This window comes from Prionailurus viverrinus, chromosome B2 (genome assembly GCF_022837055.1).
Source record: "Prionailurus viverrinus isolate Anna chromosome B2, UM_Priviv_1.0, whole genome shotgun sequence".
Classification (NCBI taxonomy): Eukaryota; Metazoa; Chordata; class Mammalia; order Carnivora; family Felidae; genus Prionailurus; species Prionailurus viverrinus.
In genome coordinates, this window is record NC_062565.1 from 2,379,041 (window position 1) to 2,399,602 (window position 20,562).

The 20,562-nt window shown below is 42.0% G+C and overlaps 1 pseudogene; it reads left to right on the forward strand.

Moving 5' to 3' along the window:
• The first annotated feature begins 2,539 nt into the window (after positions 1-2,539).
• On the forward strand, positions 2,540-3,493 carry LOC125165960 (putative olfactory receptor 2B8; annotated as a pseudogene).
• The last annotated feature ends 17,069 nt before the right edge of the window (positions 3,494-20,562 follow it).

Here is a 20,562-nt window from a genome sequence, read left to right on the forward strand (position 1 = left end):
AATTAAAATTAAAATTAAAAAAGTATTAAAGTTAAAAAATTAAAAACACACACAAATTGAATAAATGATGCTAGATCCTAGGTGTGTTTTGATCTGGGTGTTGAAAGTGGTTTGACAGATTAGAGAGAAAAAAGAGGGGGAAAGGAAATCATTTGAGATTTTGAAAAAATGAATACACTGAAGTAGACTAAAATGAGATGATGGGGGTAAAATAGAATTTGAAAAAATATACACAAAAATAAATAATATAGTAGGAAAAAATAAAGAAAAATGTTTTTAATAAAAATTAAAAACAAAAATGAATTTTTCTGTTTCTATATTCAAGAAAAAGAAACGAGGGGCGCCTGGGTGGCGCAGTCCATTAAGCGTCCGACTTCAGCCAGGTCACTATCTCGCGGTCCGTGAGTTCGAGCCCCGCGTCAGCCTCTGGGCTGATGGCTCGGAGCGTGGAGCCTGCTTCCGATTTTGTGTCTCCCTCTCTCTCTGCCCCTCCCCCGTTCATGCTCTGTCTCTCTCTGTCCCAAAAATAAGTTAAAAAAGTTGAAAAAAAAATTAAAAAAAAAAAAGAAAAAGAAACGAAATGAAAAAGGGAAAAAAGAAAAAGAAAAAAAGAAATTGTTTGAAAATCTGAAAAAGTGAATGCACTGTATTAGACTAAATAAAATGATGGAAGTAAAATAGAATTTGAAAAATTTACATAAAAGCAAACATGGCAAAACAATTAAAGAAAAATATTTTAATAGAAATTGAAAGTAAAAATGAAGTTTTCCTCTTTCTGCATTCAAGAAAAAGAAATGAAAAAGGGAAAAAAGGAAAAAGAAAATAATGAGATCATTTGAAAATTTGAAAAGGTGAATACACTGAAGTAGTCTAAAATAAAATGATGGAAGTAAGGTCAAATTTGAAAAAACTTAGACAAAAGTAAAAAATATAGTAATGACAATTGAAGAAAAATATTTTTAATAAAAATTGAAAATAAAAATGAATGTTTTCTCTTTCTGTATTCAAGAAAAAGAAGTGTAAAAGAGGATAAAAAAGAAAGAAAGAAAATTGAATAGATGGACCTGCTAAGAGATTGAAGTAGGACTGAAACTACTTCGTTTTCCCTTAGATGTCAGTCCCTGTAGCTCTTTATAGTCCTTAAATTAATCTGGTGGTGAGGTTTTGTTCTTGAAGAGCAAAGTTCACCCAGTTGGGCAGGGCTTGGTGTAACAGCTCCATTCTCCACTAGATGGTGCTGCTAGACTACTGGGGTGGATTGTTCAAGCGCTCATAGGTGCATACGCGCATGTGCAAGAATGGTGAAAATGGCGCCACCCAGCTACCCAGTCTGTTCTCCCAGAGCAGCAATCACGCACCAGTCCTCTGTCTTCAGCTCTGTCCACTCCCCGCTTTCTCACTCTCCGTGACCAGGCCCCAGGCAGCACCTCTCTCCTGAGTTTTGTCTCAGATGCGGCTGTTTTCCCTGGCCCCTTACTTCCGAAGGACTGTGGCCTTGACCCATTCAGCCCCTCTGTGGGAGGGTCTGACTGAGCAATGGCCGAATGAGCAATGGCCGAATGTCAGCTGCACCCAGGAACGCCCGCTGGACTCTGCTGTTGCTGGTGCCCCGAGACTGTGGCCAGGTGCCAGCCCACCCCTAAGAAAGATCGCGAGACAGTGTAGCCTCAGTGTTTCAGGGACCATGGAAAATCGCAACACACATCTGGCACCAGGCTTTGCCTTCAACAACCTTGCCCCAGAATCAGTGAACATGGCTGCCTTCCTGGGTCTGCTGGGACCAGGTGGCTTCAACAGTGTCTACCAAACGTCCTTCTGGCAGTGGAACCGCATTTCCCCGTGTGGCCTGGGAATCTCCCGGACCCCACTCTCTTCCTGGGGATTCACCTTTCCCACCAGAGCACTGCCAGGTATCCAGCTGCAGAGTTGCAGCCTTTGCGCTCCCCTTGTTTACAGTCTTAATTCAAATTAAACCCTCTCCTTTCTCCTTTCTCCCTTTTTAGTTTAGTCCCTGTGGCCGTATCCAATTTTCCACTTTCCTCCAGCTGCTTTTGGGGAGGGATGCTTTTCCCGTATTCTCCGCCCCCACCCCCCGCAGTCTCCATCCTCTCTCTGCTCACAAAAGCACCTCCCTTCCTGCACCTTCTCATTCCCCAAGTTCACTTCTCCATGCCACGTACCTGCTGAATTCTGTGGTTCAGGTTGTGCAGATTGTTGTGTTAATCCTCCAGTCAGTTTTCTAGGAGTGTAGGATGGTTCAGTGTTGGTCTGGCTGTATTTCATGGATATGAGACACACAAAAAACTTCCATGCTGTTTCACCATCTTGGCTCCTCTCCTCATTAATGATTTACTTTTATGGTAATGTGGAACGAAAGTGGAACTAATTGATCAATGTAATGAGTACACCATTTATTCAAATAGTTACTTATAAAATGCCATGACTGGTCTTAAACATGATAAACACACCCCCTGCCAACTTTTGATTTTTTTGAAGATTTCTCTTAAAAATTACTAAATGCTTGATCTTGACAGGAAACATGTGGTAAGAAAGAATGGACCAAAAAAATGGAAGTTCTTTCACTGGCTTTATCCTGCTGGGTTTCTCTGACCGGCCGCATCTGGAACGAGTCCTCTTTGTGGTTCTTCTGATCTTCTATCTGCTCACCCTGCTGGGAAACACAACCATTATTGCATTGTCCCGCCTGGACCCACACCTGCAGACTCCCATGTATTTTTTCCTTTCCAACTTAAGCTTTCTGGACCTGTGTTACACGACCAGCACTGTTCCTCAGCTGCTGGTTCATCTCAGGGGAGCAGACAAGTCTATCTCCTTTGCTGGCTGTGTAGCTCAGCTGTTCGTCTCTCTAGGATTGGGATGCACAGAATGCATTCTGTTAGGGGTGATGGCATTTGACCGCTACGCAGCCGTCTGCAGACCCCTGCACTACACAGTGATCATGCACCCCCGTCTCTGTGCCCTGATGGCTTCTGCGTCGTGGTTCATTGGTTTTGCCAACTCCTCATTGCAGTCGGGGCTCATCTTCCTTGTACCACTTTGTGGAAGAAATAAAATAGATCACTTCTTTTGTGAGGTCACCCCACTGCTCAAGCTTGCCTGTGTTGACACCACTGAGAATGAGAATGAGATCTTCTTTGTCAGTGTGATCATTCTCCTCATACCTGTGGCATTAATCACGTTCTCCTATGGTCAGATAGTCAGGGCAGTGTTAAGAATAAAGTCAGCTTCAGGGCAGAGGAAAGCGTTTGGGACATGTGGATCCCACCTCACAGTTGTCTCCCTGTTCTATGGCACAGCCATCTACATTTATGTCCAGCCCAGCAGCAACTACTCCCAGGATCAGGGCAAATTCATTTCTCTCTTCTACACCATCGTCACCCCCATGGCCAACCCCTTCGTGTATACCCTGTGGAACAAGGATGTGACAGGAGCAATGAAGAAGGTGTTCTGTCAGGACTATGACTCTAGATGACTGGGCGGGAGGTGGGGGAAGACCCTGTCATGAAAGACTTTGAATGCCACGGTCTTTCAGATTTCTGTGTCCTCAACATTTCCCCTGACAACTCTCATGGGGACTTCCTTAATTCACTCTTTTATGCAAGTGAGTGTTCAAACTCTAAGTTCATGGACGCATTGCAGTCTCCAGAGATGCTGATTTAGTGTTCCTAGACCATCTGCATCCTATTAATATTCAAAATGTTTCTCAGGATTTCCTTGTTTCACTACCTTTGGGAACACTTTTCCATGGCTAATTGCAAATGACAGTTACACACACCATAATACATAGCAAAATAAGAATAAAAACGACCAGAACACTATAATAAATATTAATATTTTAGCACTTTCTAGCAATTGCCGGAGCTTATTGCTTATTCTTGCAGTTTGATCACGGCTCTATTACAACATTCGTAGCCTGACTGGATCACAGCTTTTCCCCAGAAGTAGGAGGGCAACTGTAGGAAAAAAAATTTAGCTGATAGAAATCTTGCTAACATCCATCCTGTTAAATTTAGTCAGATATCAGTCTGTGGTATAATTTCGCCATTGTGATAATGTTTTCCCTTTGAAATAGAATTCTTTGTTTTTCAAAAAAATTGTCTATAGAATTGCTTTTAATTTTATTTTTAATTAACTTTTTTATTGTCATTCCATTAGAGTTAACCTACAGTGTTATATTCCTTTCCGATGTACAATATAGTGATTCTACATTTCCATCATCACATGTACTCTCTTTAAGCTCCATCACGTATTTTACCCATCCCGCAGGACCTCCCCTGTGGCACCAGTGAGCCCAGAGAAGGGAGGGGAGATTCCGAGTTCATGTGTCCGTACCTTCTACCTTCGCAGCCCTGTCCTGGCCTTAGTACAGTCACCCATTAGCATAACGGCAGGGTGTGCAGTGTAGAGTGACAGCACTCTGAACACGCCCTCTGCATCTTGCTAAACTCACTCCTGGATCAGTCATCATAGCGCAGTCACCCCTGTGAGACCCTCCTGTACCTCCTAGTCTGCACATTTCGCAGCTACTGTTTGCCAGAGTCCTGCTCTGACCAGGCTTATGGAGGAGGCAGGAACAGGTCACAGACCCTGCCAACTCCACCCTTCACAGGTGACTGTTTTTTGGATCCTTGTTTTGTGATATGGGTGAGAGCCTTCTTGCACAGCAGTGGTGTTGTGGCATGTTTGAGCCCTGATGGTGCAGAGTGGGAACGACTGTGTGTGGACTCGTGGTTCGCAGGGGAAAGGGGGGCTGCATGTAGATGCGGAAAGGAGAGGATGAATGACTGGAGATCAGTGGGGTCAGGGGAAGGGCTCCCCTAGGTGGCCTTAGACACAGGACACTGGCTTCTGGAGGGAGACATTTCCTTCTTTCCCCGCTGTTTTGGAATTAAGTTGACATGAGACAGAGTAACTGGAGAAAACACCCAAAGTTTTATTACCACCACATGGAGGCCCAATATGGACATTAAGAACCAAAGAAATGAAGTACCAGGTGGCTTTTGCCCCTTTTATAGAGAGACAACAGATGAGCGTGGAATTGACAGGAGAAAGAAAACTGGGGTTTGGAGCTGCATTTAGCAGGGAATGCGAAGTGGAATGTGGGCTGAGGTAATGGGTTAGTAAAGAAATAGCAGGTTTATTTCTACAGCCTTCTCAGCTCTAAGGTCCCTACCTGTGGTGATAAGTGGTCATTTTTCCTTCTTAGACCTGGGAGGGGGCTTTCATTTGGGAGATATTTCCTGCTTCCAGGGGACAGAGGAGGGTGTGATGTCCTCACACCTGCTCTTTCCCTAGTTTCTTCTATTCAAAGTGATCAATATGCTGTTGAGGTCCACGTTGGGGGGCCTCCCTGGGTTCCCACACTTGCTCCGTTTAAAAAATTTAATTCTATTGATTTACATTGTTGGGTGGATTTATTTGAACCACTGGAGGGAATGAAATCTATGAGATCTCTAGGAAGTGTAAGTTCTTCTGTTTCCTGAACCATTTCTGAGAATGGTTTCAATCCCTTTTCAGGATGAGGGTGTTCAGTTGTTGTACTTGTGTGTTGAGTCTCAGAGAAGCATCGTGGACGTTTCTACTGATTGGGTTATTTTGGATTTCCATGATCAATGGCCTGTCTTGATCAGTGGTCAGAGCCTTTGACAGGGCCCTGTCCCCCCGAATCTGTGGTAGCAGGTCACACATAATGCTTTCTCACATTTGTATGTCCCCATTTCAAGCACTTGGAAACATGAAAAAGTTTGAAAGATTCTCTTTGGAGAGCTTCTTTAGTAACTTATCTCAAGTGAGAACTCGGTTTTAATGTATTTAAAGGAAGCAGGTTGGCTAATAATGTGTTCTTTCTAGCTTGAAATCAACCTCTCCCAGGTTTCACCCTCCCTCTTAGAAAAACCATCTCTATTCCCGCAGAATGATTCTCCTCATAGTCTGCCACAACGTGTTACATTTTGGTTTTCATTTAGGTAGAAGCAATATATATATATTTATATTTATATATATATATATATACATATATATATATATATATATTATTAAACATATACACCCATGAACATGCTCGTGCACAAAATGTGCTCCATATCCAATCACCTGTAGGCCAATCTCTGAACCCTTTTGTGAAGATGATTACTACAAGAAAATATGTTTCCTTGAGCTTATCCTACTTAGAAGTGCCAGGCTCATACATGATGTATTTCCAATATGTTCTGAGATACAAACATATCCTAGACTATGTGGTAACAGTTTATCCCTGCAGGTCACATTGAAAGGAAAAAAAAAACACTTTCCAGGGGGTGGTGGGGGTATTGGCTATTGGTAGAATCTGGTACCACTCAAGAGCCCCATGGAACAAACTATACGCCTAGAGACACAGTAAGTTAAAAAATTTAGAAGTCACAGTCTTTCAGTGTTTGCTTTGATATTTGGATCACAAAGAGTCGGCTATTTTAGAGATAGGACAATGCTAGAACAGCCTCACTTAGTAACTGTCAATGTGTCCAATGTCAAGAATTGTTTTCTCTACGTTGTCTTCTAGGAGCTTTACACTTTCAGGTCTTAGTTTACATGTTAATCCATTTCAAGCTCCTTTTTGTGAATGGTGTCCTATCAGCCTCCAGTTTCATTTCTCAGAATGTATTTACCCAGTTTTCATCTGTTTTGTCTCTTAAACTCCTTATATGAGTGAAGTCATATGATTTTTGTCTTTCTTGACTGATTAATTTCACTTAGCATAATACCTTCCAGTTCCATACACGTGCTTGCAAATGGCAATATTTCATTTCTTTTGATCGCCGAGTAATACTCCATTGTATGTATGTGTGTGTGTGTGTGTGTGTGTGTGTGTGTGTATATATATATATATATATATATATATATATATATATACAGAGAGACAATAGATGAGCGTGGAATTGACAGGAGAAAAAAAACTGGGGTTTGGAGCTGCAGTTAGCAGGGAATGTGAAGTGGAATGTGGGCTGAGGTAGTGGGTTAGTAAAGAAATAGCAGGTTTTTTTCTACAGCCTTCTCAGCTCTAAGGTCCCTACCATGGGAAACCTAGGACGATGGGAAACCCAGGACAAGAGTGTTAGCTGAAAATCTTTTTGGAAGAAAAGGAACATTTTGTTTTCTCTCTGAAAGACATCTCACCTGGTTCTTGTCCTCGGAGACAATCAACAGAGGGTATGCTGTCTCAGGGTTCAGAGAGTGTCCACTCAAAATTTTTAGACACTTTTCTGCCAAGCAGGATTCGGGGGAGGAAACCTGCAGCCTCCTCCTCTTCATTCAAAACAGACATCATTAGTGTTGAATGGGTGACAGCCGGTCCCGTTCAGACAGCACACTGTCCTCTGCTACTTTACTCAGCAGACCTGTGGGTGTGCAGGTGTCCTTTGAAAATGCTGGTATGTTTGCACTGTGTTTCCCCTGAATGTCCTTCTCTTCCTGGGCTAACCTCGGAAGAACTGCTTCTTGGCCAGATTCTAGAAGTTGCTTCCGGCCCTCAAATTCAGAGGGTAATTCCGGCCTTCCTTTGCACCTTCCTTCTCCGCTCTGAGGGTGTTTTGCTTTGAATGCTTATTAATCTCTGACATATCAGCCACCTGCTTTTCAGGGATCCGAGAGCCTTGGCCTGCGGTGAGGGGCAGTCTGCCCCAGGGCCTTGCCAGCATGCACGCGGGTCACCTGCAGGTCCTCCTCATGGAGCAGGGTCAGGATCTGGTTGTGCTTCTCACACAAAGGGCTCTGCCCGCCCCTTCTCCTTGCTCCTGGTGGATGGGAAGGAGCTGGGTAGTGTCTGTCACCCTTCCCGGCTGACCCTGGACACAGGTGACGGCAGAGGGGCGACAGGGCGTGTCCTGTAGGTGAGACCAGGATGGCCGGCTGCAGCCACCATGCAGGCTGAGCACACACGCGGGCTGCCGGGGTCCCCTTTCGTCTAGCACACGGAACACGTGGCTTCTGCCCGGGGTCCTGCCAGGCTGGGCCCAGTGGGCTTCCTACAGGAGGCTGGGCTCCCCAGGGACAGGTGCATACACCCTCACATCTCAGTCTTCACCATGCTGGCACCTCCTAGCATCCTGGGAATCTTTGGGCCTTTGGATTGCAGCTGCGGGGAGGAGCCCTTCCTGGGCCCAGGCCATGGCTCAGCCGGACAGATGCTCCCGCCTGGACCAGCGGCCTCTGCCGACGCCCACTTATCTGCTCAGGCAGAGGAAACTGGGTTTACAGTTTATCTAAATTTGATGAGTTTAAATTGACAAAGTTGGGGCGCCTGGGTGGCGCAGTCGGTTAAGCGTCCGACTTCAGCCAGGTCACGATCTCGCGGTCTGTGAGTTCGAGCCCCGCGTCAGGCTCTGGGCTGATGGCTCGGAGCCTGTTTCCGATTCTGTGTCTCCCTCTCTCTCTGCCCCTCCCCTGTTCATGCTCTGTCTCTCTCTGTCTCAAAAATAAATAAAACGTTAAAAAAAAAAATTAAAAAAAAAAAAATAAATTGACAAAGCTTCCCATCGATGCAACACTTATAGTAGTATAAGGAAAGATATAAAGAAACCAATATTTTGGTATTATACAAAATCTCAAACATCTGTCCACATTACGTCAATCATCACCTTTCTGGGAACTACCTTGCAGAGTTAGTGACACTGGACCAAACACATTCCCAGGCACGAGCCTGGGTTTGACCATTTTCATCCAATGCTTACTGTAACTGAAGAAGATGAATAGTTCTGACCTAAGAGGCATCAGAAAATGAGTCCTTCGGTTGTATCATATTCAAATGGCTGGGCATACCGGGCATTTTTATTTCTTCTAAGACTTTAAAATATGAATCAGGTTCAATGGCGAGGACCCATTGGTGTGTGAAAGAAGCAGGTGCAAAACGGGCATAAAATATTCATAATATTTGAAGAGAGGGTTGGTATTTCACACTATTTCATACCTCCTTTGATTTGGTATAAACATATGATCAGTGGTCTCCACACAAAGAAACCTATGCAGAAAAATTTTCTTAATGGAAACAATTATAAAGTGTTTGTGACAGGCTAAGTGTGCAACAACAGGACGTGTCCTCTGTGTCACACCAGCTCAGAAGAACAAATGAAACCAAACCATGCTTGAGTCTCATGCACACACGCACACATACTGATACATTTACCTGAAATAGATTGCCCACAAACTTTTAATGTGCCTGATAAAGGAAGCACTACCAAAGTGAAGAAGGCCAAAAGTAAAATGTAAACTCATCCCAAGAAAACACCGATATGCTACTGCACCTTTAGAATAAAAATTATGATATATATTAACAATATTATGTCAATCAGGACAAAGAAGACAGTTGAGAAAAGATAAAATCCTGGTGAGATGAACTTGTACATATGATTTACTGCTTTCCAGGATTGTGTGTGTGTGTGTGTGTGTGTGTGTGTGTGTGTGTGTGTGAAAGAATAAATAATGGCTATCTATCTGACAGGGACAAAAATGATTATGGTTTTCAGTTGAAAAATAAAATATCAGACAAAGGAGAGGCTCACTGAAGAAGACACAAGAATGTCATCATCCCTGAGTGGTACAATTGCTCCCAGTGTCGTGCTGGAGAGCACACGGGGAGGGAACTACAGCACTCATATCATAGTGTACCATGTTACTGCTATTGTTGTTCTCATTACAATTCAGGAAAACTATTATCCTTTAGTAACTCCAGACATGGGAAAGATCAGGCTGGGAAGCGCTTTCTCCCATTGATTCTCAGGAGTATGTTCTGGTCATCTGGGTCACTCTGTTCTTTCCTCCTCCCCTTCTCCACATCAACCCCTCTTAAAGCTTGTGCACCACACAGAGCAATCTTCCAAGAGAAAGGACATGTGTCCCCTGTGGTTAATGGGAAATTGCATTTCATTTCCTTCTTACCATATTTAAAGACTGGTGAAATTAGACTAGGAACCATCATCTGTTTGGTACCATCAAATGACTGATTGCAGTAAGAGGGATGGATTCATCTGGAAAACTACGTAATTGAAACTGGCTGGAAATATTGAACACGTCCTCCCGGGGCACAGGAGCAACGTCTGGGTCCCTAGCAACTATCATGATATGACACGATACAGGAAAGTCCAGTGATAGATTACACCTATATTATGACTTTGCATATGAGAGATAAATACTTGGAAAAAGCACAGATCATATATGAAGAGAAAGAAATGTTATTATTGAAAATAAAATTAAACAGAACTACAAAGACATTGCCATTCTATGTAATAATTCACATCAAAAAGTATATAATTTAAATGACATGTCGAAGAACGCAATGTTCCAATAATAATTAGGAGAACTGAATCAAATGTGAGAGGTTAAATACTTAGTACTGACACACATAAGGTGATAGAGTAGCAATTTCCATTACCATAATAGCTCCATGCTGACATAAAATTCTAAGTTTTAGTGGACGAATACATATGTCCACAAGACTAGATACTAGTCTATGCACACAACACATCTTAAAGGAAATATCTCAGGATAATGTCGCCATTTAAGACATTTCAAATACAAAACATTCACTGATATATTTGACATGAACAAGCTGCCCTGTCTGGTTCCTGAAGGAATCCTGAAAAAGCGGGGGCAAGGTATCCACAGCGTTAGTGCTACGACTGAATCGCTGTTGCTTTCATGATGCTTCTGTCTCACGGGTCTGAGCTGACCTCAGACATATGAGAACAGGCCCCCGATGATGAGGGAGGATGAGCAAATGAGAGGATACAGCCATCACTACATAGAAAATGACAGATGTAATAAACACTGACAGGGCTGTAGGGCAGGTTCTGTGGAAGAAGACGATGAAGTAGGATTTCCAGGGCGTGTTGTTTATTCAGGGAATGTTCTCGGGATAAACGGGGTGAGGGAAGGAAGGCAGCAGAGAATGTTGCTAAGCAAGGATGTCGTCTCTCGTGGAACAGAGCAGGTGCCTGATCCCATGAGAAGCTGGCCAGAAATCTCCAGAAGAACCATCCATCTGTGATGGTGGAAATACTCTGTCCTCACTGTCCAATACTATGCCCACCCTTTACCTGTCATACATGAGCACTGAAAATGTCCTAGCTAAGAAATTGAATTTTACGTTTTATTTAATTTTAATGAATTTAAATTTAAAAAACTTATGTGTCTACTTACTAAACTATTGGGCAGCGCAGCTCTGGAGCATGGATTGTATCAGATTCAGGCCTGCCTTGGTCTTGGCACCTTTTGTACCTCCCATAGTCTGTCACTGGCTGTGAGCTGCCTCCATCATGTCCCCCAGACCGCCTGTCAATGTGGCTCCCTTTCAGCTGAGGGTAATTCTCTCAAGAAGGGAATGGCTCTGAAACTTGGAGCCCACCCTGATAAGAAATAGGGTTTGGATTGGAGCCCCAGCAGGTGAAGAGCATCTGGGCAGGTCACCAACAGCGTTCATACGAGAGTCCATTCATGATCATGTGCAAGGACAGAAAGAAGGGACCTAGAGGACTTTACACATCACCTCAGTGCAATCACACACGCACACACATAAACACAACGACACTTCTCTAATTCATCTACATGTAAACATTTAGGTTTGTTATTCCTTTTTTCTTCTTAAAATGGTGTTTTTAAAATTTATTTTCAGAGAGGGAGAGAGAGAGGGAGCGCAAGCAGGGGAGGGGCAGAGAGAGGAATAGAGAGAATCTCAAGCAGGCTCTGCACTGTCAAACCCACAAGCCATGAGATCATGGCCTGGCTGACATCAAGAGTCAGACGCCTAACTGATTGAGCCACCAGGCTGCCCGTTCAAATCGGTATTAGAACTCATTTGAAGGATCACCACTTCTTGTGAAAATAAAGTCAAAATAATTTTCCTTGACAAAATATACATAAAATGGAACTTCCCTGTTGTAATTTTCAACATCGGTTTTTAAAATTCCATGAACACTTTAGATATTTGGGGATAAAATACATATTTACTAATGATAGCTATTGACAATAAGTTTTACGCATAGAGAAGAAATATTATCTAAATTCACACACAATAAGGAACCAAAGGGAAAGTATGAAAGCATATAGTGTCATACTCTAGTATTCTAATACTGAAGGCCATATGTTATTCCCAGAAACAAGGCATATTTAATTATTTTCCACATGTACACAGAGAGTTGCATTGCATGTACTACATTAATCAAACGTCTAGGAATTACCTGGTGGCATCAGTAAAGAACAATTACACTCAGTTCTTATATTTCATGAACTTTCAGGGTCTGTTACTTTACACAATTCACTATGTAAGCATACAGATAAACCACTTTGTTTTGTGAACAATTGCAACTGAAAATAAAGTAATCTATTCCTAGAGCAACACAGAGACTTAGTGCCATTTTACCCACCTTTACTCACCTTCTCAGTGGGATCTAAGCCACTTTCCTACCTCATTTCAAGTTACTGCCTAATTATAGCTCTACGGATAGGAACACGGACATGTAGGATCAGTGTCTCCAGGAAATGCAAAGGCTGACTATACCAGAACTGGTTCATCCATGCATTTTTCTTAAGCAAAAGGACACTATCTCAGGATGACTTCACAGATCCTCATGTCGCACCAGAGATCTGCCCTTTGCCTCTGGGATGTAGAAGATGAAGGCAGTCACAAACTCTCAGTATCGTTTCCTGAGTACGGTGACCTGCAGATGTGACACTGAGACCCTTATGAGCAGGCGAGAGGGTGCCGTGACTCTGAGCTGTGGCTGGGCTGGCACACAGAACCAAGTCCCTTCCCCTGCTGACGTCTCTGGGGAATGGATGCCCCACGCTCTTAATGAGCCCTTGTCACTGAGCTGCCCAGACATGGCAATTCTCAGGGACAATGACTATGGAGGACAAGGCCAGAGGAGACATAATCTGTCTCTTCTAAGGTTCACAGATCTGACAGAGGACAAGTAACCGCCTAGACCACCCCAGCTACACTAGCTTTCATCTGTGCTTACCTAGATGTTTTACAAAGCAGTTAAGATTGTCTTCACAATTGCCAAATATTTACATATACATCTATAAGGAGGAACCATTCAGTTACTTAATTTTAAATGTGAATGAATTCTGGATGGGGGATGGGGCGCTGACTTGGACTGGGTTGTGGACCAGGATTCTTCCAGACATCAGGGTTAGAATCCCAGTGGAACACCTGGGGGGTGCCTTTTCCGCAGAGCAGGACACCCTGGGGTACTCGCACCCCCGCGACACTGAGAGGACGGCCTCAACAGAGTGGCTTGTGACAACCTGTCCCGCGAGCGAGACTGGGGTGGCACCATGGTTCTCCCCATCACCGCATGGCGGGGCTTCAGGGATGGGGCAGCAGGGCCACAGAGGAGGTGGGACCCCGTACACCAAACCCTGACCGCACCCCACCCGCTAACTGCAGATCGACAGGAGCAGCATTGCCACTGACCGACCTGACGGCCCCTCCCCCAGGCCAGCGCTGTCACCGGTTCCATGGTGCCATCAGATATCGGTCTAATGCTTTTGCATTTCTGATTTGATTGATGGAAAATTCTTATTATACACGTATTATTTTTTTCCTTTTCTTCCTCTTCTTTATTCCCTTCTCGATCCTAGTTGTTAGTTTCTTTAAACAGACATTTTTAATGTATTATGTTTATACCTCTTGTGTATCACCTTTTAATGTTCCTCTCTCTCTGGATTAAGCTTCAAAGTTTCTCTGATTCCCTCCTGGGTCAATTTTTTCCCGTTTTTTCCTTTACTTTTTCCCCTCCTCTGTCATTTCTCTCTTCGTGTGGGGTAAGGTTTCTTCCACCACCACACCCCCCTTTTAAGTTTTTCCAGGGTTACTTTAATGAACACATCAAAGCACACCTGGTGGAAGGTCCAAACCACCACTACAACTAGGGACATAAAGGAACCAAACTCACAACAACAGAGAGCAAGCCTGAAGTGCCAGGCCCTAGACAGCATTATGACCCCTTTATAAGACAGTAGTGCTCGCTGGTGCAGGACACATAACAAATTGTTAAAATACATAAAGGACAGAAAACTAGCCAAAATGACAAAACGGAAGAATTCTCCTCAAAAGAAATTCCAGGAAAAATGACACCTAGAGAATTGCTCACAACAGATATAAACAATATATCTGATCAAGAGTTTAACATAATAATCGTAAGATTAATCTCCAGGCTTGAAAAGCATAGGAGATAGCAGAGAATCTATTGCTGCAGACATCAAGGAACTAAGAAAGAGTTATGATGAGTCAAGAAATGTTGTAAATGACTGTAAAATAAACTAGAGGCAGTGACAGCAAGGAAGGAGGAACCATAAGGGAAAATTAGTGAAACAGAAGTTAAAGTTATGGAAAAAGAGGAAGCTGCAAAAAAGAGGTAAGAAAATAGGAGCCCGTGCGGAGATCATTAGAGAAATAAGCAATTCAAAGAAACGTAGTAATAGTCCATGTCATCAGAGTTCCAGAGGAAGAGGAAGAGATTGAGAAAAGGGCAGAAGGTTTATCTGAACAAATTATAGCTGAGAACTTCCCTAGTCTGGGGAAGGAAGCAGCCATCCACATCGGGAGGCACAGAGAACTCCCTTCAGATTCAACGGGAATAGGCCTTCTCCATGGCATATCAAAGTGAAATAATACCGTAATGTCAATGCTAGGAAACTTGAAATCAACTTCAAGAAAAAGTTTGGAAAGCCTCCTAATGTATGGGGGTTAAAGAACATCCTACTAACGAATGAATGGCTCAACCAGGCAACTAAAGAAGAAATTTAAAAAATGCATGGAAGCAAATGAAAATGAAAACATGACAGTCCAACCCGTTTGGAGTGGCAATGATGTGGATGGAGCTAGAATGTATTACGCTCAGTGAAATAAAACAGAAAGAGACAAGTACCATATGATTTCACTCAGAAGTGGAATTGAAGAGATAAAACAGATGAACATATGGGAAGCATGGGGGAAGAGAATAAAGGGAGACAAACAGAAGAGACTCTTAACCATAGAGAACAAACTGAGCATTGATGGAGGGAAGGTGGATGGGGAGGGGCTAGAGAGATGATGGGTATCAGGAGAGCATTTGTTGTGATGAGCACTGGGTGTTCTATGTAAGTGATGAATCACTGAATTCTGCTGAAACTAATATTGCACTGTATGTTAACTAACTAAAATTTAAATTAAAAGAAAAAATGTGATATGTATATACAATGAGATATTATTTAGCCATAAAAAACGACATTTTGCCATCTGCTGCACGATCGGTGAATCTTGAATGCACTACGCCAAATGAAATAAACAGAGAAATAGAGACAAATATTGAATACTCTCACTTCTCTAAGGAACGTTAAAAAAACAGAGCTCATAGATACAGAGAACAGACTTAATGGACTGGTCGTTACCAAGGAAGGAGGGTGAGAATGAGCATCATGGGTAAAAGGGGTCAAAATCTATCAACATTCAGTTACAAAATAAATGTCATAAGGATATAATGTACATTGTGGTGACAATAGTTAATAATATTGTATTGCATTATTTGAAAATTGCTAAGAGTGTAAATGTGAAAATTTCCATCACAAAAATAATTTATTAGGTGTTTATGGTGATGATGTTAATTATATTTATTGTGGTGATCATTTTGCAATCTACACAATTATCAAATCATATTGTACCCCTGAAACTAATATAATGTAATGCTAATTTTATCTCACTTATAAAAAGCAAGAAAATTATTTTTTTTAATTTCATTTAATTAATTAATTAATTTGGTTTTATTTTAGAAAGAGAGAGTGCAAGTGGGGGAGAAGGGCAGAAGGAGAAAGAGAGAGACAATTTTAAGAAGGTTCCATGATGAAAATGGAGCCCAATGCAGGGCTTGATCCAAGAACCCTGGGGACCCATGACCTGAGTTCAAATCAAGAGTGGTACACTCAACCATATGAACCACCCAGTCACTCCAACAAGAGAATATTTTTTTAAGTTTATTTATTTGTTTTGAGAGAGACAGAGAGCACAAGTAGGGGAGGGGCAGAGAAACAGGGAGAGAGAGAGAATCCCAAGCAGGCTCCATGCTGTCAACACAGAGCCCAACATGCGACTCAGCTGTGAGATCATGACCTGAGCCTAAATCAAGAGTTGGACACTTAACTGGCTGCACCACGCAGGCACCCTGAGAATTATTTTCAAAAAGGCTGTCAGACACAGTGTGTGTATATACCACATCTTCATTCGCTGTTCATCAGTCAATGGACAAATGTGTTCTTTCCATAATTTGGCTATTATTGATAGTACTGCTTTAAACATTGGGGTTGATGTGCCCCTTCGAGTCATCATTTTTGTGTCCTTTAGATAAATACCTATTAGTGCAATTTCTGGGTCATAGGGTAGTTCTATTTTTAATTTTTTGAGGAAACTCCATCTTGTTTTGCAGAGTGGCTGCACCAGTTTGCATTCCCACCAGCAGTGCAAAAGCCTTTGCCTTTCTCTGCATCCTCGCCAACATCTGTTTCTGTTGTTTCCTGACTTGTTCATTTCAGACACTGTGACAGGTGTGAGGTCATATCTCATTGTGGTTTTGATTTGCATTTCCCTGATGATGAATGATGTTGATTATTTTTTGATGTGTCTGTTGGCCATCTGGATGTCTTCTTTGGGAAAGTGTCTATTCATGTCTTCTGCCCATTTCTTCACTGGATTATTTAGGGCTTGTGGGGGGTTAGTGAGTTTGATAAGTTCTTTATGGGTTTGGGATACTAACCTTTTATCTGAATGCCATTTGCAAATATCTTCTCCCATTTCATATGCTGCCTCTGAGTTTTGTTGATTGTGTCCTTCACTGTGTAGCAGCTTTTTATCTTGATGATGTCCCAATAGTTCATTTTTGCTTTTGTTAACTTTTATCTTATGTGTTGTTCCAAAGCTATGTCTAGCAGAGTCTACTTGAAGTTTTTAATTTGAAAAGAAGCTATTTAAACATCTCACCAGGGTATAACCCTTATTCTTAAGGTGAATCATAGTGAGAAGACACTTTTGAATTTTTTTTAAGTTTATTTATTTATCTTGAAAGAGAGTGAACATGAGCAGGGAAGGGGGCAGAGAGAGAAGTTGACAGAGAGAAACAATCCCAAGCAAGCTCCTCACTGTCATCCCAGAGCCCAACACGAGGCTCAATCTCACAAACCGTGAGATGCTGACCTGAGCCCAAATCAAGACTCCAACGTTTAACTGACTGAGCCACTCAGGCACCTCAAGACAATTTTGAACTTACTTCTAAGTGACAATCACTTGTAACTATGCACAACCCCCACAATGCTTGTGCGTGTACAAAGATCTATGAACACACAGCAACATACACACAGCCTTCATATTAGTTATTATTCTGACTTTTAACAACCCCTTAAATAAAATTTGTATTTCAAAAGTGAGGACATTTACACCCAACCTGATACATTCAGACACTTGTGTTACAATCTTAGTTCTACATTACTCAGCCCTAAAAAGGAATGACATCTTTCTTAAAAATGAATTTGTTAATCTAAATATAGTTGGACACGCGATGTGACATTAGTTTCAGGTGTACAACATTGATTCAGCTACCCTGTATGCTGTGCTGTGGTCAGAACTGTAGCCGCCATCTGTGACCATACAACACGATTACAATATCATTGACTATAATTTCTGTAGTGTACCTTTTATTCCTGTGATTCACAAAAGAGTGAGATCTGGAGGCACATGGGTGGCTCGGTTGAGCATCCGACTCTTGTCTTCTGCTGTGGTCATGATCCCATGGCTCGGGGGTTCATGCCCCACATTAGGCTCTGTGCTGACAGCACAGATCCTTCTTGGGATCCTCTCTCTCCCTCTCTCTGTCCATTCCATGCTCATGTTCTCCCTCTCTGAAAATAAATAAACTTACAAAAAAATTAAAAAAAAATAATGTCTTTGTCTGACTTCTTTCACTTAACATAATGCCCTCCAGTTCCATCCACGTTGTTGCGAATGGCAAGATTTCATTCTTTCTCATTGCCAAGTATATTCCATCGTATATATAAATCACATCTTCCTTATCCATCTGTCACTTGATGGACATTTGGGAATTTTCCATAATTTAGCTATTGAAAGTACTGTGATAAACATTAGGGTGCACGTGTTCCTACGCATCAGCACTCCTGTGTTCTTTGGATAAATACCTGGTAGTGCTACGGTTGGGTCGTAGGGTAGTTCTATTTTTAATTTTTTGAGAAATCTCCACACTATTTTCCAGAGTGGCTGCACCGGTTTGCATTCCCACCAACAGTGCAAGACCGTTCCCATTTGTCCACATCCTCTCCAACTACTCTTTTTGCCTGAGTTCTTAATTTTAGCCACTCTGAATGGTGTGAGGTGGTATCTCAGTGTGGTTTTGATTTGTATTTCCCTGATGATGAGTGACGTTGAGCATTTTTGTTATGTGTCTGTTGGCATCTGGATGTCTTTGTAAAAGTGTCTATCCATATGTTTTGCCCATGTCTTCACTGGATTATTTGTGTTTGGGGTGTTGAGTGTTGAAAGTTCTTTATAGGTTTTGGATACTAACCGTTTATCTGATAGGTCATTTGCAAACATCTTCTCCCATTCTGTTGCTTGTCTTGTAGTTGTGTTGATTGTTTTCTTTGCAGTGCAGAAGCTTTTTACCTTGATGAGGTCCCAGTAGTTCATTTTTGCTTTTAATTCCCTTGCTTTTGGAGACAGGTTGAGCAAGAAATTGCTGTGGCTGAGGTCAAAGAGGTTGTTGCCTACTTTCTCCTCTAGGGTTTTGACTGTTTCCTGTCTCACAGTTAGGTCTTTCATCCATTTTGAGTTTATTTTTTTGTATGGTGTAAGAAAGTGCTCTAGTTTCATTCTTCTGCGTGTTGCTGTCTACTTCTGCCAGCACCATTTGCTAAAGAGACTGTCTTTTTTCCATAGGATGCTCTATCCTGCTTTGTCAAAATTAGTTGGCCATATATTTGTAAGTCCAATTCTGGATTCTTTCTTCTGTGCCACTGTTCTGTGTCTGTTTTTGTACCAGTACCCTACTGTCTGGATGATTACAGCTTTGTAGTAGAGGCTACAGTCGGGAATTGTGATGCCTCCCCCGTTGGTTTCCTTTTTCAACATAACTTTGGCTATTCGGGGTCTTTCATGTTACCCTACAAATTTTAGGATTGTTTGTTCCTGTTCTGAGAAGAATGTCGGTGCAATTTTGATTGGGATTGCATTGAATGTGTAGATTGGTTTGGGTTGTGCTGACATTTTAACAATATTTGTTGTTCCAATCCATGGGCATGGATGTTGTTCCATTCCTTCATGTATCCTTCATATTCTTTCATAAGTTTTCTATAGTTTTCAGCATACAGGTATTTTGCATCTTTGGTTAAGTTTATTCCTAGGTATTTTATGGTTCCTGATGCAGTTGTAAATGGGATTGATTTCTTGATTTCTCCTTCTGTTGCCTCACTATTGGTGTATAGAAATGCAACTGATTTCTGTACATTGATTTCATATCCTGAAACTGCTAAAGTCATGGGCCAGCTCTAGCAGGTTTTTGATGGAGTCTTTCAGGTTTTCCATGTAGAGTATCATGTCCTCTGTGAAAAGTGAAAGTTTGACATCTTCTTTGCTAGTTTGGATGCCTTTTATTTCTTTTGTTGTCTGATTCCTGAGGCTAGGACTACCAACACTATGTTAAACAACAGTGGTAAGAGTGGACATCCCTGTCATGTTTCTGATCTCAGGGGGAAAGCTCTCGTTTATCCCCATTAAGGATGATATTAGCTGTGGGCTTTTCATATATGGCTTTTATGATGTTAAGTTATGCTCCTTCTATCCCTACTTTCTTGAGGGTATTTATTAAGAAAGAATGCTGTATTTTGTCAAATGGTTTTTCTGCATCATTTGACAGGATCATATGTTTCTTATCCTAGCTTCTTGATGTGATGTATCACAGCGATTGACTTGCAAGTATTGAGCCAGCCCTGCAGCCCAGGAATGAATCCCACTTGATCATGGTGGATAATTCTTTGAATATACTGTTGAACTCAATTTGGTAGTATCTTGTTGAGAATTTTTGCATCCCTGTAATTCTCCTTTTTAGTGGGGTCTCTATCTGGTTTGGGAATCAAGGTCATGCTGGTTTCATAGAGTCAGTCTGGGAGCTTTCCTTCTATTTCTATTTTTTGGAACCACCGGAGAAGGATAGTTATTAACTATGCTTTAAATGTCTGGTAGAATTCCCCAGGGAAGCCATCTGGCCCAGGACTCTTATTTGTTGGGAGATTTTTGATAACTGCGTCAATTTCCTCACTGATTATGGGTCTGTTCAAATTTTCTATTTCTTTCTGTATGAGTTTTGGTAGTGTGTTGGTCCATTTCTTCCAGGTTGTTGGCATATACTTTTTCATAGTATTCTGTAATAATTGTCTGTATTTCTGTGGTGATAGTTGTGATCTCTCCTCTTTCAATCATGATTTTATCTCTTTGGGTTCTCTCTCTGTTTTCTGTTTGAGCACTGTAGCTAG